The 27,225-nt window shown below is 41.6% G+C and overlaps 1 protein-coding gene across 45 annotated transcripts in view; it reads right to left on the bottom strand.

The window, feature by feature from the left end:
* MAP4 (microtubule associated protein 4) overlaps nt 1-27,225 on the bottom strand; it is a 228,772-nt gene that overhangs the window by 179,635 nt on the left and 21,912 nt on the right. The window contains exon 2 of one of the 45 annotated variants that reach the window (XM_054550383.2): nt 20,364-20,484. The gene's annotated coding sequence lies outside the window, so the exon portion shown is untranslated. 45 annotated transcript variants of the gene reach the window in all.

Below are 27,225 nucleotides of genomic sequence, written 5' to 3'. Positions count from 1 at the left end.
CTTTCTACACGTGGCCAACCAGAGTGCATACACATTGTGCCAAGTACCTTTCACCTTTTTCTACATATCAGTAGTATTCTATTACACAGAAAACTCACACTCCTGCCCTAAACATAACCACAGAGTTAGGCTTATTGTGTGGTTAGCCTATCTGGCATGCCTTTGTCTCACAAATGCTTAGAGGACATTTCACACTACTTAGAAAGGAATGATCTCATCCCACTGACCCAACAGCTAATTTTATCAAAAAGCTTTTTGTTAAAAGCTGTGATAACCCAGGAAACCAGATCTATTTTTACTGTTATGGCAAGGAAAAGGAACAGAGAAAATCATAGGGAAAAATCAGCTCACACATTGACCATTTAAAAAAATCACTTCGGGGCCCAGCACGGTGGCTCATACCTGTAATCCCAGCACTTTGGGAGCCCAAGGCAGGTGAATTACTTGAGGTCAGGAGTTCGAGACCAGCCTGGCCAACATAGTGAAACCCCCGTCTCTACTAAAAATACAAAAAAAGAGCTGAGCGTTGTGGCATACATCTGTAATCCCAGCTACTTGGGAGGCTGAGGCACGAGAATCGCTTGAACCTGGAGGGGGAGGTTGCACTAAGCTGAGATCATGCCACTACACTCCACCCTGGGCGACAGAGACTCTGTAACCAAAAAAAAAAAAAAAAAAATTTTTTTTTTTTTCACTTAGGCCAGGTGCAGTGGCTCACGCCTGTAATCCCAGCACTTTGTGAGGCTGAGGTGGGAGGATTGCTTGAGTCCAGGAGTTCAAGACCAGTCTAGGCAACATACTAAGACCTTGTCTCTACAAAATATACAAAAATTAGCCAGGCATGGTGGCACATGCCTGTAATCCCAGCTCCTTGGGAGGCTGAGGTGAGAGGTTTGCTTGAGATCAGGAGGTTAAGGCTACAGTGAGCTGTGACTGCACCACTGCACTCCAGCCTGGGAGACAGAGAGACATTGTCAAAAAAAATAATAACTTATTCTACAGTTTTCCCCCTTTCTTTGGTGTCTGGCTACAAGTGAACAAAAGGAAAAACTTTCAGAATTGTTTAATGCAAGAAAAAAATCATTATTTTAACAATTAAAAAGCAAACTTCATATTACAGTCCAAACACTAAACCTACCTTGGGTCTGATTTGTATGGGGGAAAAAAAAAGGATTTCTCTCCAATATGACCCCAAGAAATATACAACTCTTCAGTGGGAGATGCAATATAATAAAATGACAAAATATTAAAATTAAAAGAAGAAGAAGAAAAGAAAAAGGAAAAAAAAAAAGAAACTCCAACCTATATAAAAAAATAAGAACTAGACCAGATGCAGTGGCTGACACCTGCAATCCTGGCACTTTGCAAGGCCGATGAGGGAGGATTGCTTCAGCCCAGGAGTTCCAGATCAGCCTGGGAAACACAGGGAGATCCCATCTCTACAAAAAATTTCAAAATTAGCCAGGCATGGTGGTATGTGCCTGTGGTCCCAGCTACTCAGGAGGCTGAGGTGGGAGGATTGCTGGAACCCAGGAGGTTGAGGCTGTAGTGAGTCGTGATGGCACCACTGCACTCACTCAACAGAGTGGGATCCTGTCTCAATAGACTAAAAATAAAAATAAGAACAGCCAGCTGGGCATTGTGGCTCACACCTGTAATCCCAACACTTTGGGAGGCCAAGGGAGGCGGAGCACATGAGGTCAGGAGTTCGAGATCAGCCTGGCCAACATAGTGAAACCCCGCCTCTACTAAAATTACAAAAATTAGCCAGGTGTGGTGGCACACACCTGTAATCCCAGCTACTCGGGAGGCTGAGGCATGAGAATTGCTTGAACCTGGGTGGTGGATGTTGCAGTGAGCCGAGATCCCACCACTGCATTCCAGCCTGGGCGACAGAGTAAGACTCCGTCCCAAAAAAAAAAAACAGGAGTTATTGCAGACTTATATTCCAGAGACCATTCTGATCACTTTACATAAATTACTTCGCTTAATATGTTGAACAACTCTAGGACATAGATAACCCCATTTAAAATGAGGACACCAGGGCACTTAGAGGTTAAATAACTTGCCTAAGATTGCTCAGCTAGTAAAGTGGCAGGCCTCCAACTCTTAATTTACTACCAAATATTGTCTCTCACAGCAGTCTTTATAGCCAGCTCTATGCAAAGCTAAATGATCATTCAATAGATTGAAAAGTCAAAGGCTATGATAATAGCCTTTAACAATTAAACACTAGTTTAATTGTTTATAACGCTACCTCCCACCTTTTCCACCCATAGCCACCCAATCCCATCCAGGCTGGGTAACCAGTTAGCTCCCTTCACCAACACCACTACCAACCTGACCCTCAAATGTAACAAGTGAAACTGCCACACATTAAGCATTCATCTCCTATTAACTTTATGCCTCCTGTTTTTTAATTCTTAAAAATACTTGTTGTTCATCATTTATCATATTTCTGTGTACTCAAAGTACATGAATGTGCCCTCTATCTTCGTAGGTCCAAGGGGGCGCCTTCTTGATATCGTCATGTATAGAGCTATGGCCAAATGCTTTGACATAGGGTATGCCCCTCCAGACCCTTGACAAGGCTGTTCTTTCTATGTAAACAGTACCAGTCTCTGAGCTAAAACACCTAAGAAACACAAAATAGATCAAGAGCACTGTTTAGAGTGACTCTCCGTAAGTTTATATGTATCAGTATGCATATGAAAACCAAATGAGTGAAGGTGGCTGATGTAAACAAAAGAGCCTGCAGCAGGCAAACATAAGCAATGAAAGCTAATATAGTATCTTCTGGTGTGTAGACCAGCTGTCTTTCTAATGGTGAATGTTAGCCTACAGTAAGATAAAACAAAAGATGACTATAAGGCTGAGAGATAAAGACTAAAATGAGGTTACTGGCTTACAGCCTGAAAAGTATTCTGAAGCCAAAAATCAGATACAGAATTTGGACCCCTATGAAATGCATAAGGCTCTCCCCAAATCTCAGCTACACCTCCCTACCCTGTCATTGATTCTTAGTGGGTCAGAATACATCCAGTAAGAATACTAGCATCAACATGAAATAAAATCTAAAAAGGAAATAAACTCTAGTAAATAAAGTTCTGAGGAAAGTAAAAAAGGGTCCCTCCAAGAATAGGAAAAGCTGTCACAAGAGCTACAGAACCTCCCTTTATCTCTTCATGTGCTGGATTGATCCTATATACTCAAAAGCTGCAACAGAATGAGTAACATATGAATAAGAGTGGAAAAGAATACTAAATCAAAAATGATTTATATCAATTACTGTCCATCTTCAATACTAAAATAATTCTTTCACACTTAATAATTAAAATGCTATTCTTCTTCTCTACCTTTTCACTTTATTTATTTATTTATGAGACAGGGTCTCATTCTGTTACTCAGGCTGGTGTGCAGTGACGCAATCTTGGCTCATTGCAGCCTCGATCTCCCGAGGCTCAGGTGATCCTCCCACCTCAGCCTCCCAAGTAGCTGGGACTCCAAGCACGTGCCACCACGCCTGGCTAATTTTTGTATTTTTTGTAGAGACAGGGCTTCTCCATGTTGCCCAGGCTGGTCTCAAACTCCTGGGCTCAAGCGATCCTGTCACCTTGGCCTCCCAAAGTGCTAGGATTACAGGTGTGAACCACAGCACCCAGCTTCCATATTTTCAATACCTACCCCTCAACCTACCTCCATCCCTATGAAAGTCGCCATGACTTCAGGAGCACTCTATATGATATGTACTTCTAGTACACAGTTGATATATGACATGTGCTTCTACTATACAACTTTATTATTTACGTGCCTATTACCCTCTATTAACTGTGAGCTCAAGAGTGAGGATTTTCGGCCAGGTACAGTGGCTCACGCCTGTAATCCCTGCACTTTGGGAGGCCAAGGCGGGCGGATCACCTGAGGTCAGGAGTCCAAAACCAGCCTGGCCAACATGGCAAAATGCCATTTCTACTAAATATACAAAAATTAGCCGAGCATGGTGGCAGGCGTCTATAATCCCAGCTACTCAGGAGGCTGAGGCAGGAGAATCGCTTGAACCCAGCAGGTGGAGTTTGCAGTGAGCCGAGATCACGCCATTGCATACCAGCCTGGGCATCAGAGCAAGACTCCATCTCAAAAAAAGAAAAAAAAAAAAAAAAAAAAGAGTGAGGATTTTCAGAGTATTTGGATGCTCACCCAGCACCTATCCCAGTTCCAGGAGCATGGCAGATGCAAAAGAATGTATGAAAGAGTGAAGGAAAGAAAAATATGTGTTTTTCTAATTCTCAAGTCTTCATTTTTTTCTTTTTATTACCATCCATGGCAAAAAAAAATTTATATTATGATCCATATTCACATACACATATATAAATGAAACAGAAGTTTTATAAATCAATACTCATCCATATTATGTACAATGCACTGAAAATTTTTTTTTTTTTTTTTTTTTTTGAGATGGAGTCTCACTCTGTTTCCCAGGCTGGAGTGCAGTGGAGTGGTCTCGGCTCACTGCAAGCTCTGCCTTCCAGGTTCATGCCATTCTCCCGCCTCAGCCTCCCGAGCAGTGGGGACTACAGGCGCCCGCCACCACGCCCCGCTAATTTTTTGTATTTTTAGCAGAGACGGGGTTTCACCGTGTTAGCCAGGATGGTCTTGATCTCCTGACCTTGTGATCCGCCCGCCTCAGCCTCCCAGGGTGCTGGGATTACAGGCGTGAGCCACCGCGCCTGGCCTACTGAAATCTTCTATTCCATTATCTTCTAGTGTTGTTTTGCTTTTAAGAGTTGGCTATAGGCCAAGTGCGGTGGCTCACACCAGTAATCCCAGCATTTTGGGACGCCAAGGTAGGCAGATCGCATGAGCCCAGGAGTTCAAGACCAGCCTGGGCAACATGGTGAGACCCAGTCTCTACAAAAAATACAAAAATTAGCCAGGCATGGTGATGCACGCCTATAGTCCCACCTATTTGGGAGGGCTAAGATAGGAGAATTACCTAAACCTGGGGAGGCAAAGGCTGCAGTGAGCCGAGATCATACCACTGCACTCCAGCCTGGGAGACAGAGTAAACTGTGTCTCAAAAAAAACAAACAAACAAAAACAGCAACAGAAAAAAGAGTTGGCAGTGAGTCATAATTTGAAAATTTCAGTCCTGGTAAAAATCAGTCTCTTAACAGAAAGTGGTACCATTAAAACTGGTTTTCAGTTTTCCAGTGCTGACGATCCCCTCACGAGAACAGGCCTCTCACAAAGAATCTCCCTCCCTCTCCAGAAAAAAAGAGCAAGCACAAGAAGTGCCTGGTGCAGAGCCCCAATTCTTACTTCCTGAACGTGAAATGCCCAGGATGCTATAAAATCACCATGGTCATCAGTCATGCACAATAGTAGTTGTTGTGTCTGGCTGCTCTGCTGTCCTCTGCCAGCCTACAGGAAGGCTCTCCTTCAGATAGAGACAGCACTGAAAGAACCCTGATTCAAGATGAGTGGGAAACTATATCAATAAACACATATGGATGCCAAAAATAAATAAAAGTAGTTTTCAAACTTTAACGTGGACATCCCATGGAAAGGTGGTTTAAAAGAGATTATGAAGTTCTATTCTCAGAATTTGATTTAGTAAATCTAGGTAGGAGTCCAGAAATCTGCATTTTAAAGGAGTCCAAATGGTTCTGATGCAGATGATAAAACAATCCTTATCAGAAACATGCTTACATAATTTAAGATTTAATCTGAAAAGTCATAGCTTGAACTCTTCTTGCACTAAGTTAAAGGTTAAACAAAGTACCTGCAGGAGGATTCTGTCCTGCTAACAGACTGGTTTTTAATCTGAACACTGTTTGGCTCAACAGTCCTTTCACAGACTTCCTCTAAAGCAACTTGGTAAGCCACTAAAATCTAACTGTTCCTCTTAACTACAGCCCTTTGCACCAAGAAAACAGAAGAATGATATAAATGAAAGGCATTTCTGTTGCCTAGTCATTGGCTCTATAACTGAAAGGGCTTTTGAAAACCAGTCACATTGACTATACAAGTGACATATGCAGTCATCAGTTTGGAATCTCTAAGGACTACAGCTCAAAAACAATCACTAACAGCTCAAAGTCTGACCCCAAAGTGCTTAAAAGCCACTGATGAAATAAAACTTTCATAAGAACATTCTACAATCCACGCTTCTACTCCTTGCTATTACAAGCCAATAGGATCTTAAGGTTTTAAATTTGACAAAATCATATTATTTATTTTTATTTATTTATTTTTTTTTTTGGAGACGGCGTCTCACTCTGTCGCCCAGGCTAGAGTGCAGTGGCGCGATCTCGGCTCACCGCAAGCTCCGCCTCCCGGGTTCAGGCCATTCTCCTGCCTCAGCCTCCCTGAGACTACAGGCACCTGCAACCACGCCCAACTAATTTTTTTTATTGTTAGTAGAGATGGGGTTTCACCATGTTAGCCAGGACGGTCTCGATCTCCTGACCTTGTGATCCGCCCACCTCGGCCTCCCAAAGTGCTGGGATTACAGGCGTGAGCCACCACGCCCGGCCTATTTATTTATTTTGTAAGATAGAGTCTCACTGTTGCCCAGCAGGAGTGCAGTGCCGCAACCTCGGCTCACTGCAGCCTCTGCCTCCCGGATTCAAGCAATTCTCCTGCCTCAGCCTCCTGAGTAGCTGGGACTATAGGCATGCGCCACCACACCCAGCTAATTTTTGTATTTTTAGTAGAGATGGGATTTCACCATATTGGTCAGGCTGGTCTTGAACTTCTGACCTTGTGATCTGCCCACCTCAGCCTCCCAAAGTGCTGGGATTAGAGGCGTGCGTGCGCCACCACATCCAGCCAATTTTTGTATTTTTGATAGAGATGGGGTTTTGCTGTGTTAGCCAGGCTGGTCTTGAACTCCTGACCTCAGGTGATCTGCACACCTTGGCCTCCCAAAGTGCTGGGATTACAGGTGTAAGCCACCATGCCCAGCCAATAAAATTGTATTTTAAATGCACCAAGTACCTGAGTCAACAATCCAAAAATGATATTAAGAAAACAATTCTGCTTAAAATAGCATAAAAAAATACTTAAAAGAAGTGAACAATTTATTTATTCATTTATTTTGAGATGGAGTTTTGTTCCTGCTGCCCAGGCTGGAGTGCAGTGGCACAAAAATCTCGGCTCACCACAACCTCTGCCTCCCGGGTTCAAGCGATTCTCCTGCCTCAGCCGCCTGAGTAGCAGAGATTACAGGCACATGCCACCACGCTCGGCTAATTTTTGTATTTTTAGTAGAGATGGGGTTTCATAATGCTGGTCAGGCTAGTCTCAAACTCCTGACCTCAGGTAATCCACCTGCCTTGGCCTCCCAAAGTGCTAAGATAACAGGCATGAGCCACCGTGCTCGGCTGAAGTGAACAATTTATACTCTGAAAAATACAAAAAAAAAATTCCTGAAAGAAATTAAGGAAGATTTAAATAAATGGAAAGACATTCAAGTTCATGGATCAGAAGATTTAACATTGCTAAGATGGCAATGCTTCCCAAACTGATCTACAGATTCAGGCGCAGTGGCTCACTCCTGTAATTCCAACACTTTGGTAGGCCAAAGTGGGCGTATTACTTGAGCCCAGGAGTTCAAGACCAGCCTGGGCAACATGGCAAAACCCCATCTCAGCCTGGGTGATAGAGTGAGACCCTGTGTCCAAAAAAATACACAAAAATCACACCAAGCTTCTTTGTAGAAATTGACAATCAATCCTAAATTCATATGGAAATTCAAGGGACCCAGAATAGTTAAAACAACCCTGAAATAAAAACAAGGTTGATGGACACATACTTTCCACTTTCATAACATACTACAGAAAGCTATAATAGTCAAGACAACATGGTACTAGTATAAGCACAGACAAAGTCCTGGGAGGATAGCACACCCGAATTCCACCAGGAGAGATGCTCCTGCTCTCAGGACCTCTCCAGACCTTGTCTTATATATCTCTTCAGCTGGCTATTTATTTGTATCCTTTAAAATATCCTTTGTAATAAACTGGTAAACGTGTTTCCGAGTTCTGCGAGCTGCTCTAGCAAGTTAAGCCCATGGCTATAAATGGGAACACCAATTTATAGCCAGTCAGTCAGAAGCACAGGTAAAATAAGCTGGAGCTTACAACTGGCATGTGAAGTGTGGGGAGAGGCAGTCTTGGAAACTGAGCCCTCAACCTGTGGAATCTTGATGCTATCTCCAGGTTGATTATGTCAGAATTGAGTGGCTGTCAGCTGCAGAAATGACTGCTTGCTTGCCTGCTGGTGGGGAGAAATCCCCACACATCTGCTTTGAGTAGGGTGCTATAAGAATATCAGCAGTAGGAGAAACGGAGTTTGTTTTTTCCACACACACCTGTATCTAAAATACCAAACACCCTGGCAACTTAATAATAAAAAGACAAATTAATTTAAAAATGAACAAAGAATCTGTACATTTCTCCAAAGATAATATACAAATGGCCAATAAACACATTAGTCACCAGAAAAATGAAAGTCAAAATCACAATGAGATCCTACACCCAGTAGCATGACTAAAATAAAAAAAAAAAGGTAATGAATGGCAAGTGTTTTAGATGTGGCAAGAACTGGAACCCTCATATACTGCTAATGAGAACATAAAATGGTGCAGCCACCTTGAAAAAGTCTGGGAGCTCCTCAAAAGGTTAAACAGAGTTACCATATGAAAGCAGAAATAACCCAAATGTTCCTCAACAAATAAATGATAAATAAAATGAGGTACATACATACAATGCCATATTATTCAGCCATAAAAGGGAATAAAGTCCTAATACATGCTACAAGATGGGTGAACCCTGAAAACAGTTACAAAAGACCACCTACTATATTAATCTGTGTATATAAAATATCCAGAGTAGGTAAATTTATATAGAAAGTAGATTCATGGTTGCCTGGGGCTTGTGGTTTATTGTATTACGGACTGATAAAGAATATGGGATTTCTTTTGGGGGTCATGAAAATGTTCTAGACTTTACTGCACTAATGGTGCACATGTCTGTGAATATACCAAAAAACAATGAATTGTACATTTTATTTATTTATTTATTTTTTGTGATGGAGTCTTGCTCTGTCACCCAGGCTGGAGTGCAAAGGCAAGATCTCGGCTCACTGCAACCTCTGCCTCCTGAGTTCAAGCAATTCTTGTGCCTCAGCCTCCCAAGTAGCTGGGATTACAGGCACGTGTCACCATGCCCGGCTAATTTTTGTATGTTTAGTAGAGACAGGGTTTTGCCATGTTGGTCAGGCTGGTCTCGAACTCCTGGCCTCAAGTGATCTACCCGCCTCAGTCTTCCAAAGTGCTGTGATTACAGGTATGAGCCACTGCGCCTGGCCTGAATTGTACACTTTAAGTGGGTGAATTGTATGGTATATAAAATATATCTCAACAAAACTGTTACCAAAAAGAGAGATAACACCAAACACATGAAACTTCCTTCCTATGAGATTATTCTTAATACTAGCTTTAAGGATATTTCCTTTTTGCATTACTTTTAGAATATTTTCTACAAATATTATTTGCAATCAGTCCAAGTTTTTCAAAAGCAAAACTTGTCAAAAGAAACATACTTTGTTAGAGATGCATATACAAACTCTGCAAAGAAAAGGCTAGTTAGGGGGTACCCCTAAAAACTAAGAAGAAAAATTAAACTTTCCACAGTTTACAAACAGGCAGCTTTCGTTTTACACGATAGTGCAAAACTGTTAAAAGTAAGAATGCACGCTGAAACCATGCAAAGTGATCATAACAATTAATGAGAAAAACTGCAATTGCTCTGTAATCTTTTTTTTTTTTTTAATTGAGACGGAGTCTCGCTCTGTGTCCAGGCTAGGGTGCAGTGGCGCCATCTTGGCTCACTGCAATCTCCACCTCCTGGGGTCAAGCAATTCTCCTGCCTCAGCCTCCTGAGTAGCTGGGACTACAGGCACGTGCCACCACACCCAGCTAATGTTTGTATTTTTAGTAGAGATGGGGTTTCACCATGTTGGCCAGGATGGTCTCCATCTCCTGACCTCATGATCTGCCCACCTAAGCCTCCCAAAGTGCTGGGATTACAGGCGTGAGCCACTGCACCCAGCCGCTCTGTAATTTTTTTTTTTTTTTTTTTTTGAGACAGCCTCGCTCTGTTGCCCAGGCTGGAGTGCAGTGGTGCAATCTCGGTTCACTGTAAGCTCTACCTTCCAGGTTCACGCCATTCTCCTGCCTCAGCCTCCTGAGTAGCTGGAACTACAGGCACCCGCCACCACGCCTGGCTAATTTTTTTGTGTTTTTAGTAGAGACGGGGTTTCACCATGTTAGCCAGGATGGTCTCAATCTCCTGACCTCGTGATCCACCCGCGTCGGCCTCCCAAAGTGCTGGGATTACAGGTGTAAGCCACAGTGCCCGGCTGCCACTCTGTCATTTTTTAAAAATTTTGGGCCAGGCACAGTGGCTCATGCCTGTAATCCCAGCACTGGGAGGCTGAGGTGGGCAGATCACTTGAGGTCAGGAGTTCGAGACCAGCCTGGCCACCATGGCGAAACCTCATGTCTACTAAAAATACAAAAATTAGCCAGGCGTGGTGGCACACGCCTGTAATCCCAGCTACTTGGGAGGCTGAGGCAGGAGAACCATTTGAACCTAGGACGGGTTCACTACAGAGGTTGCGTGAGCCGAGATTGCACCACTGTACTCCAGCCTAAGTGACACAGTGAGACTCCATCTCAAAAAATAATTTAAAAAATAAAATAAAAATTACCCAGGGGTGGTGGTGCGCACCTATAATCCCAGCTACTCGGGAGGCTGAGGCAGGAGAATTGCTTGAATCCAGGAGGTAGAGGTTGCAGTGAGCTGAGATCGCACCACTGCACTCCAGCCTGGGCAACAGAGCGAGATCCTATCTCAAAAAAAACAAAAATTTTTTTTTGTTGAGGCCAGGCATAGTGTCTCACACCTGAGATCCCAGCACTTTGGGAGGCTGAGGCAGGCAAATCACCTGAGGTCAGGAGTTCAAGCCAGCCTGGACAACATGGTGAAACCCCATCTCTACTAAAAATACAAAAAATTAGTCAGGCATCGTGGTGTATGCCTATAATCCCAGCTGCTAGGGAGCCTGAGGCAGGAGAATCGCTTGAACCCAGGAGGCGGAGGTTGCAGTGAGCCGAGATCGCAACACTGTGTTCCAGCCTGGGTGACAAAGTGAGACTCAGTTTCAAAAAAAAAAAAATTTCATTGAAACATTAAAAACTCTGTCAGTTATAATTATAGGAAAATTGAAAGAACAGGAAAACTAATTATTAATGCACTAAAGCAGGAGGTGAGCGAAGGGCAAGCGAGCATTTCTGCCTCCTGTCACATCAGTCGTGGCATTCTCATAAGAGCACAAACCCTACTGTGAACTGTGCATGCGAGGGATCTAGACTGTGCACTCCTTATGAGAATCCAATGCCTGATGATCTTCTGAGGTGGAAGAGTTTTATCCCGAAACCATCCCCTCCCCCAGTGTCCCCTTCCAAGGAAAAACTTTCTTCCACTAAATAGTGCTAAAAAGGTTGAGGACCACTGCACTAGAGAACATAGAAATACTGAAAATTATAATGTTTAATTTCTTTGAAAAAATTTATTAGGGGTAGTTTAAATAGTGCTTACATTCTTCTCATCATACAATTTATGATATGCAATAGACATCTTTTCTTTTCCTTTTTCTTTTGATGCAGAGTCTCACTCTGTCTCCCAGGCTGGAGTGCAGTGGCGCGATCTCCGCTCACTGCAAGCTCCGCCTCCCGGGTTCACACCATTCTCCTACCTCAGTCTCCCGAGTAGCTGGGACTACAGGTGCCTGCCACCACGCCTAGCTCATTTTTTTTTAATATTTTCAATAGAGACGGGGTTTCATCCTGTTAGCCAAGATGGTCTCGATCTCCTGACCTTGTGATCCGCCTGCCTCGGCCTCCCAAAGTGCTGGGATTACAGGCGTGAGCCACCGTGCCCGGCTGCAACAGACATCTTTTCTATGCCTTAGCCAATTGTCACACTCCTGTCTGAGTCTAGAATAGCATCAAATACTTTATGTTTCGTATTTCAATATCACAGAATACCTTCGAGAGTTCTTTCACTATGCAATTTCTTGCATCACTTTTTTTTTTTTTTTTTTTTTTAACCAAAGCACTTTCTTCACTTATGTAGATATGCTCACCTTCACTAAGTTATTTTGGCTACATATCCAGAGTCTTTTGAATGGGAGCATCAGCATTCCCTCAGTGATCTATTTCTTCTATAACTCCATTTGAGTTCAATTTGAATTTCACCTCCACTGTTGTTACTTTTTGGTTTTTTGCTGAACTTTCATCTTTTTCGGCCAATTCTCTCTATCGGTTATCGATTTTTCTTAACTATCACACAGATTTATCACTGGGAGACAAGGAGGTAACACAAATCCATGCTTTGCACAATTGTTACTTATGTAGTGACAGAAGAGCTGGCAGCGAATTTTGTACTTTATACGATTATTCAGTTAATATGCTGTGTAAAATTTAAACCATGTTATTAGGGAATTGGTCTTATTTAACCAAACCACGGTAAGTGAAACGTGTGTATATGAGAACCACATAAAGCAACAACTCCCTGTATATCACATCAGAAAATCACAGAACTTAAAAGCCTTCTTCACAGTAATCTAGCCACAGTGTGTATGTGGACCCTTGATGTAGATACTGATGACCCGTCTACTTCCTGCCTGACCATTTCAAGTGATGCCCACATTACTTCACAGGGTGGCTCTTTCATTGTTGAACACTTCTAACAGAAAAATAAAGTCCCCAGCTAGTATAATGGTCAAAAGCACAGGTTCTAAAATCAGACCACCTGAATTCCTATCCTTGCTTTTCCTCTGTTGAGCTAGGTAAATTTGGGCAAGGTATGTAATCTCTCCATGACTGTTTCCTCATCTGTAAAATAAAACTGTTAGCCGGGCGCGGTGGCTCACGCCTGTAATCCCAGCACTTTGGGAGGCTGAGGCAGGCAGATCACAAGGTCGGGAGACCGAGACCATCCTGGCTAACACGGTGAAACCCCGTCTCTGCTAAAAATACAAAAAATGAGCCGGGCGTGGTGGTGGGCGCCTGTAGTCCCAGCTACTTGGGAGGCTGAGGCAGGAGAATAGCGTGAATCCGGGAGGCGGGGCTTGCAGTGAGCCGAGACCGCACCACTGTACTCCAGCCTGGGCGACAGAGTGAGACTCCATCTCAAAAAAATAAATAAATAAATAAATAAATAAATAAATATAAATAAATAAAAATGTTAAGGCCTTCAATCATGAAGTTGCTATGAGGGATGGCAAGTGTTCAGTAAATTATAACCTATATAATTAATCATATTATCATCATCATCTGTAGAGTGCTTAGTCTTCCTTATCCATCCCCATGTACCTTGGTTCAAACCCCTCACCTAGATTCTGCACTAGACTCAACTGAACACTGACAGTCTCTCACCCAGCTCTCCATATGGTCACCAGAATTCTCTCTCTAAAAATAAAATCTGACTCCCGTCAGCCTAAACAATTTGGCCTAAAGCCATCAGGTAGGGTAGAGCAAGCAGAGCAAAATCAGAGTCCTCGTTTAGGGGTGGGGAGGAAGCCATGGTGGCTGAAAGCAGGGTATCAAATACCAAGCAAAGTGGGGAGGGAATTCATGTGGTAAGGTGGCCTGGCCCAACATAACTTATAAGGAGTCAAAAGATAGCTACTATTTTAAAAGATGACATGAAACCTACAAATTGAGGAAACACAATAGTCCAAGAGGGAAAGAAAACCCAACATCTGTCAAGTAGACACAATTACTTATTTTAACTCAATGTTTTCTTGTTTCCTTGTAAACGCATGGGTGTTTTGGTGTTCGTTCATTTTGTTATTTTCTTAGCACTGGTTTTCACAAAATTCACTTTCAGAATAAAATTTCATTTGGAATGATGTCTCTCTTGAATTTGTCAACAAAAGGAAACTCCTAGTGATGCCTGATCATCAGCTACACAAATATTTGGTATCTGAAAAAATGCTGGTTCTTTAAAAAACACATTTGTGGTTTCTCTATCACTTAAAAAACAGAGAGAGAGAGATGTTTGGCACAGTGACACACAGCCTATAGTTCCATCTACTTGAAAAGCTGAAACAGAAAGGATTGCTTGAGTCCAGGAGTTCAAGGCTGCAATGAGCTATGATTATGCCTGTGAACAGCCACTGTACTGGGCAATGTATCTAGACTCCCATCTTTTAAAAAGAGAGAGAGAAAGAGAAAGTACAAAAGAGAAAAGAAAATGACAAGAACAAAGAAAAAAGCAGAGAATATTAACTGTGAATCTAAAATAGGTTGTAGGGCTCCTCCTGATGCTGTAACCTGATCATGGTGCACACTGATAAGCTCCCATTACAACAACATAAGAAAGCCGCAGACAATGGAGCAAGCCATCACCTTCCTTGTATTACAATCTCATGTCTTGCTTTGGATGCTGTGCCTCCTAACCACACCTAGTAAAAGTAGCATCACTTATTTGGCAACATCTAGTATTTAAGAACCAAGTAAAGGCCTGAAAGGAATTACCAGGCAAGACTAGATGGTACTGTGCAAGGAACACACACTTTATCATCAGGTAGATCCAGATCTCAATTATCTTTTTATTTATTTTTTATTTTTGAGACAAAGTCTTCACTCTGTCACTCAGGCTAGAGTGCAGTCGCAGGGCCAAGGCTCACTGCATCCTCAACCTCCAGGACTCAAGTGATCTCCCACCTCAGCCTCCAGAGTAGCTGAGACCACAGGTGCATGCCGCCACACTGGGCTAATTTTTAAAATTTTTTTGTAGAGACAGGATCTCACTATGTTGCCCAGGCTGGTCTCAAACATTATGACATTGATACATAACTGTTAACTAGACTACAGACCTTATTCAGTTTTCACTATTTTTTTAACCTGCGTTTGTGGTGTGTGTATTTCTAAGCAGTTTTGTCTCATGTATAGATTTTTATAACCACAACTGCAATCAAGATACAGAACTGTTCTGCTACCTCTCTGTATTTATAGCCCCTCCACCCACTACCCCCCTGTCCCCTGGCAATCACTAATCTATTCTTCATCTTTACAGTTTTGTCACTTTGAGAATGTCATACAAATGGAACTATATAGTATGTGACCTCTTGAGATTAGCTTTTTCACTAAGCATATTACCCTTGTAGTCTATTAAAGGTGTTGCAGGTTATCTATAGCTTGCTTGTTCCTTTTGATTGCTCAGTAGTATTCCATGCTATGGATGTCATATGTTTTGCTTTACACTTGTTGACACAACATTTGGATTGGTTCACATTTTGCTGTTTTGAATAAGTCTGCTATGAACAGTTATGTACAAGTTTTTAAGTGAACATAAATTTTATTTTATTTGGAGTAAATAACCAAAGGAGTGATTTCTGGGTAGTATGGTAAGTATATGTTCAATTTTTAAAGAAACTGCCAGCTGGATCCAGCGCCTGTAATCCTAGCACTTTGGGAGGCCAAGGCAGGAGGATTGTTTGAGCCTAGGAGTCTGAGACCAGTCTGAGTAACATAACCGTACCCTTTCTCTACAAAAAATGCAAAAATCAGCCAGGCATGGTAGTGCATACCTATAGACCCAGCTACTTGGGACGATGAGTGGGAAGATCACTTGAGCCCAGGAGTTCAGGCTGCAGTGAGCAATGATGGCACCACTGCACTCCAGCCAGGGTAACAGAGTGAGACCAGGTCTACTAAAAAAATTGACTAGTAAAAATTAAATTAAGGCCAGGCGTGGTGGCTCACGCCTGTAATCCCAGCACTTTGGGAGGCCAAGGCAGGCAGATCGCGAGGTCAGGAGTTCGAGACCAGCCTGGCCAACATAGTAAAACCCTGTCTCTACTAAAAACACACACACAAAAAAATAGCTGGGCATGGTGGCGCGTGCCTGTAGTCCCAGCTACTCGGGAGGCTGAGGCAGTAGAATCGCTTGAACCCAGGAGGTGGAGGTTGCAGTGAGCCGAGATCACACCACTGCACTCCAGCTTGGGCAACAGAGTGAGACTTCGTCTGGGAAAAAAAAAAATAATAAATTAAATTAAATTAAAAATTTTTGGCCGGGTGCAGTGGCCCATACCTGTAATCCCAGCAATTTGGGAGGCCAAGGCGGGTGGATTACCTGAGGTCAAGAGTTTGAGACCAGCCTGGCCAACATGGTGAAACCCCGTCTCTACTAAAAATACAAAAAGTAGCTGGGCGTGGTGGCACACACCTGTAAATCCCAGCTACTCGGGAGGTTGAGGCAGGAAAATCGCTTGAACCCGGGAGCCAGAGATTGAAGTGAGCGGAGATGACACCACTGCACTCCAGCCTGGCAACAGAGCGAGACTCCATCTCAAAAAACAAAAAAAACAGTAAAGTCAAAAGGCAAATAACGGAGTAGAAGAAAATATTTGTGTTACATATACTACATAATGGATTAATTTTTATAATATACTAAGTGCTCTCACAAACAAACAGAAAAACTATCAACAACCCAACAGAAGAATGAGTCCAGGACACAAACTCTTCATAGAAATCCAAATAATAAATGTGAAAAAAAAAATTCAGCCTCTTTCATCTAAAAAGAAATACAAATTAAACAATGAGATGCTACTTTTCATTTATCAGAAAGCTTCAGTTTTCATTTAATATTCCTGTATTATCTGATTTTCTTAGTGTTGCTTCAATTTATCATAAACTTAAAAAAAAAAAAACTACAGAGGACAGGCGCGGTGGTCCACATCTGTAATCCCAGCACTTTGGGAGGCTGAGGCAGTCGGATCACAGGTCAAGAGATCGAGACCATCCTGGCCAACATGGTGAAATCCATCTCTACTGAAACTACAAAACTTAGCTGGGCATGGTGGCGCATGCCTGTAATCCCAGCTACTCGGGAGGCTGAGGCAAGAGGATCACTTGAACCCAGGAGGCGGAGGTTGCGGTGAGCTGAGATCGCGCCATTGCACTCCAGCTTGGGCAACAAGAGTGAAACTCCATCTCAAAAAAAAAAAAAAAAGGCAGAAAGCCAAAACTATTCTAAAAGTTTTCTTTAATCCCTCATATATCGTGGTACAAAAATTGACAAACAGAGAAAAGAATGGAAGAATGAGGGAAGGGAACACAAACATCTTGGATTCACAGTCTATTCAAATGCTAATCAAATCACCTTTGAAAACCATTCAATTTACACACACACACACACACACACACACACTCTTAGGCCGGCTGTGGTGGCTCATGCCTGTAATCCCAGCACTTTGGGAGGCCAAGGTGGATGGATCACCTGAGGTCAGGAGTTCAAGACCAGCCTGGGCAACATGGCAAAACCCCATCTCTACTAAAAATACAAAAATTAGCTGGGTGTGGTGGCGTGCACCTGTAATTCCAGCTACTAGGAGGCTGAGGCAGGAGAACTGCTTGAACCCAGGAGGCGGAGGCTGCAGTGAGACAGAGCAAGACTCTCTCTGAAAACAAAAACAAAAGAAAATTTTAAAAATTAAACACACACACTCAGACCCACATTTCCTTTTCAAGTCAACCAAACCACAGCCAGTCTTTAATTTCTTTATAGCACCATTGAGACTCTTAAATAATTTCTTTGAAATAAACTATAAAAATCAGACTCTTGTACACAATCTTTTTTATGGTTATTGATTTTGGCAAGATAGGGGGATTAAAAGACGGAATAGTCTATATAGCTATGTGAAGTCTACCAATCTAGATATTCATCAATTATGAAATAACTAAGAATCATTTTAGTTCAAACTACCATCACATAATCATGTTCATTCAACAACCACATCCCAGGCTCTGGACTAGGGTTCATGGCTCCCAGCAAGGACATCGTAATATTCCAGACTAGACTACACTGAGTCCCTTAGGTCCCTAAGACTCTTTTTTCTATCATCTGTATATCCCCAATACATTTAACGATTTTACATAAATTATAAATCGACCATGTAAGATAATATCCTACTGCCAATGTGAGGGCTAAAAATTTGATCTTGCAATTTGTTTAGTCTAATTCTCTTCCAGAGTTTCTTAACACCTTTACTACTGAAATTTTGGATAAGAAAATTGTTATGAGAGGTGGTCCTCTAAACTGTAAGATGTTTAACAGCATGCCAATAGCACCTTCCCAGTTGTGACCCATGAGAAATGTTTCCAGATACTGTCAAATGTCCCCTAAAGGGCAAAATCACAACTCTACCCCTACGCCCACTGAGAGCCATACACCATAAAAATCTAGGAGTTGTGAGTGCAGGGAAATGGAAGGATTAGGTGGAGGAGTAGCTAAGGAGAACAGGGTGGGTTTTTTTGTTTTTGTTTTTTGAGACAGAGTCTCGCCCTGTTGCCCAGGCTGGAGTGCGGTGGCGTGATCTTGGCTCACTGCAACCTCCACGTCCCGGTTCAAGCTATTCTCATGCCTCAGCCTCCCGAGTACCTGGGATTATAGGCGTGCACTCTCTCACCCAGCTAACTTTTTGTATTCTTAGGAAAGACAGGGTTTCACTATGTTGGTCGGGCTGGTCTTGAACTCCTGGCCTCAAGTGATCCACCTGCCTCAGCATCCCAAAGTGCTGGGATTACAGGTGTGAGCCACCGCATCCTGCCTGAGTAATGAAAATGTTCTAAAACTGATTGTGGTAATGGATGCACAACTGTGAAAACACTGAAAACCACTGAACTGTACATTGTAAGTGGCTGAACTGTATGTTTTATAAATTATATCTCAATAGAGCTATTCTTTTTAAAATTCAGATTCTGGACTCCACTCCAGATCTCATAAATTAGAATCAAAAGCAGAAGGCCAAAACTATTCTAAAATACCTTCCAGGATCACCAGGAGGACATCTGGGGTTCACAGCCAGACAGTGATGAACATCTCAAACCACAAGATACACAGACCGGCTAAGAGGAGAATGAGCTTGCTGTGCACTACCCAATGGTTAACTGCTTGGAAAAATATGGAAACTGATAACGTGTTAAATATGTTCAATAACACATCTCAAATTTATGTCTAAGAACACATTTCAATTTCAACTCCATGTTAAGTTGAAAGGATAGCTTCCCAAACAAATTATGACATATGTACCTTCACCTTTAAAGAAACAGAAACTAAAACAACTCCAAATATTATATGCTTTTACATCTACATTCATTCATTAAGTGGTTTTATAATTACTGGTTTTGAGTTACACTGCAGCTACTCATATCAGAAGAAAAAGATAACATAAAGTACAAGAAAATAAAATTGAGTATAATTTTTAATTAGACCTGATGCATCAATCTGAATAGCTAACACCAAAAATCCTAAGCTATGAAATCTAAATTTCCCAATAAATCTGAACATCTGCAAGTATACCACATAGCAATTAGAAAAAACTGTACTATGGAAAAGATTTAAGTCATTCTGGTTTCTGTTTTGCAAGTTCCAGCAGAAAACTAATGCTAGGGTTCATTGAAACAAACACTGCTAGTATCTCCTATTTCCTCCAAGAACAAACAAGAAAGCCATTATTATCTCAAATGTTCTTCTGAAAAGTATAATGACCCTTCTTATAATATTATGGAAAATATGAACAAGAATTTTAATCAAAATAGCATTTGTAAAGCCACGTGAACACTTTTATTTTCATTTTATTTTTAAACTTTAAAATCTAAATACCTACCCAAATACCCGGTATTTCTAAAACTAATGACTAAATCTGATTTACTTCTAACTCTCTCTAGTATATAAGTGATGTCTGAACTATGAGATTCACGTGAAAAAGTACGTCGTTTATTTGTACATGAACTGTCTCTCAGGCACTTGACCTAGGGGAGTAACACATATAGATGATCTCCAGAATGTGCATATTACAACCTGATTGATACCAAATTGGTGCTATATTCATATATTTATTAACAAGGAATGATGCTTATAATATATTCAGCAAAAAGTTCATGAGTAGTATACATAGTTCTTGTTTTCACAAGAAAAATATGTATATATATTCAAAGGAAATGTCTAGAAGAATATATATGAAAATGTTATTCTCTTTTATAATTTTTGTGTTTCTAAATTCTCTACATTAAATAAAACTTTTCTTTTTGCAAAAAGAAAAAATAAATGTCATTTTAAAAACACACCCAGGCCAGGCATGGTGGCTCACACCTGTGATCCCAAAACTTTGGAAGGCCGAGGCAGGCAGATCATGAGGTTAAGAGACCAAGACCATCCTGGCCAACACGGTGAAACCCCATCTCTACTAAAAATACAAAAATTAGGTGTGGTGGCACGCACCTGTAGTCTCAGCAAGTCAGGAGGCTGAGGCAGGAGAATCACTTGAACTCGGGAGGCGGAGATTGCAGTGAGCCGAGATCGCACCGCTGCACTCCAGCCTGGCAAGAGAGCGAGACTCCACCTCAAAAAAACAAAAAACAAAAAACAAAAAAAAAATCAGCTGAGCAGGCCAGGCACGGTGGCTCACGCCTGTAATCCCAACACTTTGGTAGGCCAAGGCGGGTGGATCATGAGGTCAGAAGTTCGAGACCAGCCTGGCCAACATAGTGAAACCCCGTCTCTACTAAAACTACAATAAAGTAGCTAGGATTACAGGTGTGGTGGCGGGCGCCTGTAATCCTAGCTACTAAGGAGGCTGAGGCAGGAGAATCATTTGAACCTGAGAGGCAGAGGTTGCAGTGAGCCGAGATCATGCCACTGCACGCCAACCTGGGCGACAGTGTAAGACTCCATCTCAAAAAAAAAATTAGCTGGGCATGGTGGTGGGCTCCTGTAATCCCAGCTACTCAGGAGGCTGAGGCACGAGAATCGCTTGAAATCAGAAAGCAGAGGTTGCAGTTAGCCAAGATGATACCACTGCACTCCAGCCTGGGTGACAAAGCAAGACGCTGTCTCCAAAAAAAAAAAAAAAAAAAAAAAAAAAAGAAAAGCCCCAACAAAAGTCAGGCTTCTTTAGCTAAAAGACCAACAAAGTAGCAGTCTAGCAAGACAGAAATGTTTTAGACAATAACCAATCTACTCCAGCCAAACACCAAGAAAATACTGTGGTTTAAAACCTACCTGTTCTAGTAAAGGCCAAGTGGGGAGCCTAGATTTCCAACCTCTCAAAGCTGTAATTAGGCACTCAACACCCCGTCCAAGGTGGAGACAGAGAAAGCCAAGTAGGGTAGCTAGGAATTTCATCCCTGCAGACCAGTAACAAGGTCAGTGGTGACCACATGGGGAACCTGGGCCTCCACCATATTATATCAATACAAACGGCAGTTTCTTTAAAAAGTAAGCATGCGACTACCATATGGCCTAGCAACTGTACTCCTAGGCAAACTGCCGAACTATTTTTCAGAGTGGCTGTACCACTTTACTGTTAACTGTTTCAATGTCAATACCCTGGTTGTGATATTGTACCATGATTCTGCAAGGCATTTCCACCAGGGAAAACTGGGTAAAGGGTACAAGGGATATCTCTGTATTATTGTTTCTTACAATTGAATGTAAATCTATAATTATCTCAAAATTAATTTATTTAAAAAAAACTGTGTTTAAAAACTAAATTAAAAAACACAAATATACTAAATATTTAGACTTAAGGCTGAACTATGAGTTACATATCCTTATATCCCAAGCACCTACACCAAAGCCTAGAACATATTAGACAATAAATATTTATTGAATTAGATTGAGCATACAATCAGCACTTCAAAAATATAAGATGCTTACAAACCTAACAGTTCCATTTCATTGGCTGTAAATAAAGTAACAATACCTTAAAACAAGTGCAAAAAAGTTACCTTCAAGAAAATATAAAGTATTCTGGAATTTTTTCAAAGAGAACAATGACTCAGTCCTAGACTACAATGACTTAGATATTACCTCATTATTTTAGCTAATTTATTGTAGGGAGAGAGGGAGGGAGGCCAGCAGGCCAGCTGGCCAGCCTGCGAGGCTTAAAAAGTACCATGTATATAATTTAAAAATTAGCATATAGTAGGGAGTCTTTAGAAACTAGGTAGCAAACATAAATACTACACATACCCACCCACTTGCAAAGGTGTTTTAAGCCAAAAATCTTACTCTACTTGTCCAAGTTTCATCGGTATTTCTGATTTTCACTAGGTCTGGCTGAATAGGATTATGTCTTATCTTTTAGAGTAACTATCAGAACTGGTGATTATCTCCATCATCTATGAACACAGTCCTTTTCATCTGATAAAACTGGCATTCGGTAACAAGAAAGTATCTTATTTTATCAGAATGACCCAAGTAATTCATTAATTAAAGAAAAAAATGTATACAGGGATCTTTATTGTTGCTTTGGTTTGTTGGTTTTCTAAAACCAATAAAACAATTGTCTTTTCCTGCATAAACACCTGATTTGAAAATCTAGATACAATATTATTTTATTTTATTTATTTTTGAGACGAGGTCTTGCTCTGTCGCCCAGGCTGGAGTGCAATGGCACGATCTCGGCTCACTGCAACCTCCACCTCCCGGGTTCAAGCGATCTCCCTGCCTCAGCCTCCGAGTAGCTGAGATTACAGGCGTACACCACCACGCCCGGCTAATGTTTGTATTTTTAGTAGAGATGGGTTTCATCACGTGGGCCAGGCTGTTCTTGAACTCCTGACCTCAGGTGATCTGCCCTCCTCTGCCTCCCAAAGTGCTGGGATTACAGGTGTGAGCCACCACACCCGGTATTACAATATTATTTTAAACAGCCTTCATCATTAAGTAATGAAAGTGAAAGTAGAGTCAGCAGTCAGTAAAAACACTTTGTGATTGAATAATTCAAGTACAGAATTAACAGCCAAAACTACATGAACTGAACAGATAATGATAAAAACCCAATCAGGGCCAGGCACAGTGGCTCACGCCTTAATCCCAACACTTTGGGAGGCCAAGGTGGGCAGATTGCCTGAGCTCAGTTGTTCGAGACCACCCTGGGCAACATAGTGAAACCCCGTGTCTACTAAAATACAAAAAGTTAGCCAGGCATGGTGGCGCGCGCCTGTAGTCCCAGCTACTTGGGAGGCTGAGGCATGAGAATTACTTGAGCCTGGGAGGTGGAGGTTACAGTGAGCCAAGATCGTGCCACTGCATTCCAGCTTGGGCAACAGAGCAAGACTCCATCTCAAAAAAAAAAAAAAAAAAAGACCCACTCAGGATAGCAACATTACAATAATGGCAAGCCACACTTATTTTGATCCTTTATGGTCCATATGAACACATGAAATCTTAATTATTTGAAAATTCAACAACTTTTGGGCCGGGCACAGTGGCTCACACCTGTAATCCTAGCATTTTGGGAGGCTGAAGCGGGTGGCTCACGCCTATAATCCTGGCACTTTGGGATGCTGAGGCAGGCGGATTGCCTGAGCTCGGGAGTTCGAGACCACCCTGGGGGCAACATGGTGAAACCCCATCTCTACTAAAATACAAAAAATTAGCCGGCTTGGTGGTACACACCTGTAATCCCACCAACTCAGGAGGCTGAAGCAGGAGAACTGCTTGAACCTGGAAGGTGGAGGATGCAGTGGGCTGAGATTGTGCCACTGTACTCCGGCCTGGGCCACAGAGTGAGACTCTGTCTCAAAAAAAAAAAAAACTTTTGAACATCTCTCTCTTAAACCTCTGGCCTTTAAAATCCCAATCATATCATATTTAATATACATGGGTTATTAAATGGGTTCAGGTATTGTTAGTCTGCAGTAGAACTCTGCAACAAACAATAAACAGTTTCATCACCAAAAGGTACCTGGATGTCATCTCAACTAGTAAAAACTCAGTCACTCATATATCACTGACATATCTCCTTTGGACCATGATATAGCACAAGGCAACTCATTCTGTTGATCTTTCTCAGCCACTATGAAGTTTATCACTCATGCCTGTAAATGGTACGTGGTCATGAACTGCTAGAGAATAAAGTCCAAGAGAACCCACCAAAACTGTGGAAGATTAAAAGATTGATGGATCATAAAAAAAAATGGATTATAGCCTTAAATGTAAGATACAAAACTATAAAACTCCTAGAGGATAACACAGAAGAAAATCTAGGTGACCTAGGGTTTGGCAATGACTTCTTAGATACAACCCCAAAAACATGATGTAGGAAAGAAAAAACTGATAAGCTGGACTTTATTGAAGTTAAAAATTCTGATCTGCAAAATACACTGCTAAGAGAATAGAAACACAACAGACTGGGAGAAAATATTTGCAAAACACATATCTGACAAAGAACTGGTATCCAAAATATACAAAGAGGCCATTCCTAGACTTAGGCCAAACTAACTTTGTTTGGGAGGAACTTAGTTTACAGTTTAGGTTAGTTTTCCCAAAACAAACCCCCTTCCTGGCTGAGGACTAGACTGCCTTTGCAGGACTAACAAATTCTAACAAGATTAGAAATTATGGTTTAGGAGTCATGCAGCTAGAGGCTGCAAGATTCTAAACCTCCCTAAATTACTCCTGGGGATAACATCATTATTGTAAAACCCAAGATCGTGCTTGAGATATTTTGCAGACCCTATATTCAATGGATTAGCTGGCACCACCCAGACTGATATAAACTGGCCTATCTTGTCTTGTGGCCCCCATCCAGGAACTGACTCAGCACAAGACGACAGCTTCAACTAACTATGATTTCATCTCCAACCCGATCAATCAGAACTCCTGACTCACTGGTCTCCTACCCACAAAATTATCCTTTAAAACTCCAATTCACAAATTCTCAGAGAGACTGATTTAAGTAATAATAAAACTCCGGTCTCCCACACAGTCAGTTCTGCTTGAATTACTCTTTCTCTACTGTAATTCCCATCTTGATAAATAGGTTCTGTTGAGGCAGCGGGCAAGGTGAACCCGTTGGGCGGTTACAATTATACAGTCATGCATCACATAACAACGGGAATACATTCTAAGAAATGTGTTAGGTGACTTCATCATTGTGCAACCGTCATAGAGTGTATTTACACAAACCTAGATGGTATAGCCTGCTACACATCTAGGCTATATGGTATAATCTGTTGCTCCTAGGCTACAAACCTGTACAGTATGTAACTACTGAATACTGCAGGCAGTTGTAACACAATGGTAAGCATCTGTGTATCTAAACGTATCTAAAAACAGAAAAACTAATGTGTCATGCCAAGCATTACATCACTAGGCAATGAAAAATTTTCAGCTCCACTATATAGAAAGTACTCGTCTCTACAAAAAAAGAAAAAAAATTGCCAGCCTTGGTAGTGTGCACGTGTAGTCCCATCTACTATGGAGGCTGAGGCAGGAGGACTGCTTGAACCCAGAAGTTCCAGGCTGCAGTGAGTTATGATCGTGCCACTGCACTCCAGCTTGGGTAACAAAGCAAGACACTGTCTCTTTAAAAAAAAAAAAAAAAAAAAAAAGTCTATTAATTTTAAAAAAGAACCTCTGCACAATGGAATGATCTTCATTCTTTATATACTACTGTACCACCTCATAACCATGACTAATATTACTAATACCACTCACATCTCAAACATAGCAATCTAACTCCTTACAACTTAAAGTGTCATCTGTAGACCAACAGGATTAGCATCACCTTATAGATCAGAAATTCAAAATCTTGGGTCCCACACTAAACCTTCAGAATCAGAATCTGCCTTATAAAAAGATCATGTGATTTGTATGCACACTAAAATCTGTGAAGCCCTAATCTAAATCTTTCATTTCAAAGGCCACACAAGGCAAGGGGGACAGAAATCAATGCCCTCAGCCCTCCCAAAGTTAAGCCTTCTAAGACACCCCACCATATACCTCTCCAATCTAAACCAAGCCCCAAATTTTTCACTATCCCTAGCGGACTACATAGAGGCCTGCCTTGGTGTTGAGCAAATCAAAAGAATAAAAAATTCCTGAGAAATCATAGCCACGGAGGAATCCCTGTATGCACTGGCATCCTAGTTTCTTATAATCTGGATAAGCCAATGACTGTCAAGTCACGCAGTTTGAGGAAATAAAATACTAGTGATGCCACAGAGTACCTGACAGATATTAACACCAAGGCTAACTTCTCAAGGAACAATGTAAGCCAGAAGATAATGGAATGATAAGTTCAAGGCTGGACAGGGTGGCTCACGCCTGTAATTCCAGCACTTTGGGAGGCTGAGGTGGGAGGATTGCTTGAGTCCAGGAGTTTGAGACAAGCATGGGCAACATAGTAAGACCCCATCTCTACGAAAACAACAAAAAAGAAACAATAAATTCAATAAACTGAAAGAAAATAAAATGCAATACTAATAAACATACAAACAAACATACAATACTATGCCCCCCAAAAAAGTAGTTTTCAAGGATGAAAGAAAATATATACCTATATAGTATATCCATAGAAGTTTTCTGGGGACAGGGTCTTTGCTGTTGGTTAGATTCTCAAAGGGATATATACTCAATGAAATTAAGAACCACTTATTTACAAAAACATTAAAGGTCATTCAACTTAACTACCTCCTCAGTATCTCTAAATACCCTGGCTCTGTTTTAACATAAGTTAAACTCAGTATCTTACTTTAACATGAGGAAACTCACTGTCTTATAAGAAAGTTACATTCCATTTTTCTTTTTAACTTCTACTTGATGGTCCTTGTTCTTTGGTCAAAGCAACAAAATACTAAATCTAATGCCTATTCCACTTGCCAGATCTTTGATATACAGTTAGCCCTCCAAAGCCACAGGTTCCACATCCTTGGATTCAGCCATCACATATATATTTATTTTATTTTATTTTATTTTATTTTTTGAGACACAGTTTCACTCTGCCTCCCAGGCTGGAGTGGAGAGGCACAATCTCCTCTCACTGCAACCATTCTCCTGCCTCAGCCTCCTGAGCAGCTGGGACCACAGGCGCCCATCACCACACCTGGCTAATTTTTTGTATTTTTAGTAGAGATGGGGTTTCACCATGCTAGCCAGGATGGTCTCGATCTTCTGACCTCGTAATTCGCCCACCTCAGCCTCCCAAAGTGCTGAGATCACAAGCGTGAGCCACCGCACCCAGACTCTAATTCCTTAAATAATGTCTCAAATCATTTTAATTACTCCATCACCAGACAGACTGTTTTCTTCTGGAAAGAATCTATCCATGCTCTGAAAATGTGCCTCTTAAAAC

The sequence above is a fragment of the Pongo abelii genome, chromosome 2 (genome assembly GCF_028885655.2).
Source record: "Pongo abelii isolate AG06213 chromosome 2, NHGRI_mPonAbe1-v2.0_pri, whole genome shotgun sequence".
Classification (NCBI taxonomy): domain Eukaryota; kingdom Metazoa; phylum Chordata; class Mammalia; order Primates; family Hominidae; genus Pongo; species Pongo abelii.
This window is presented reverse-complemented; position numbering and strand designations above follow the sequence as displayed.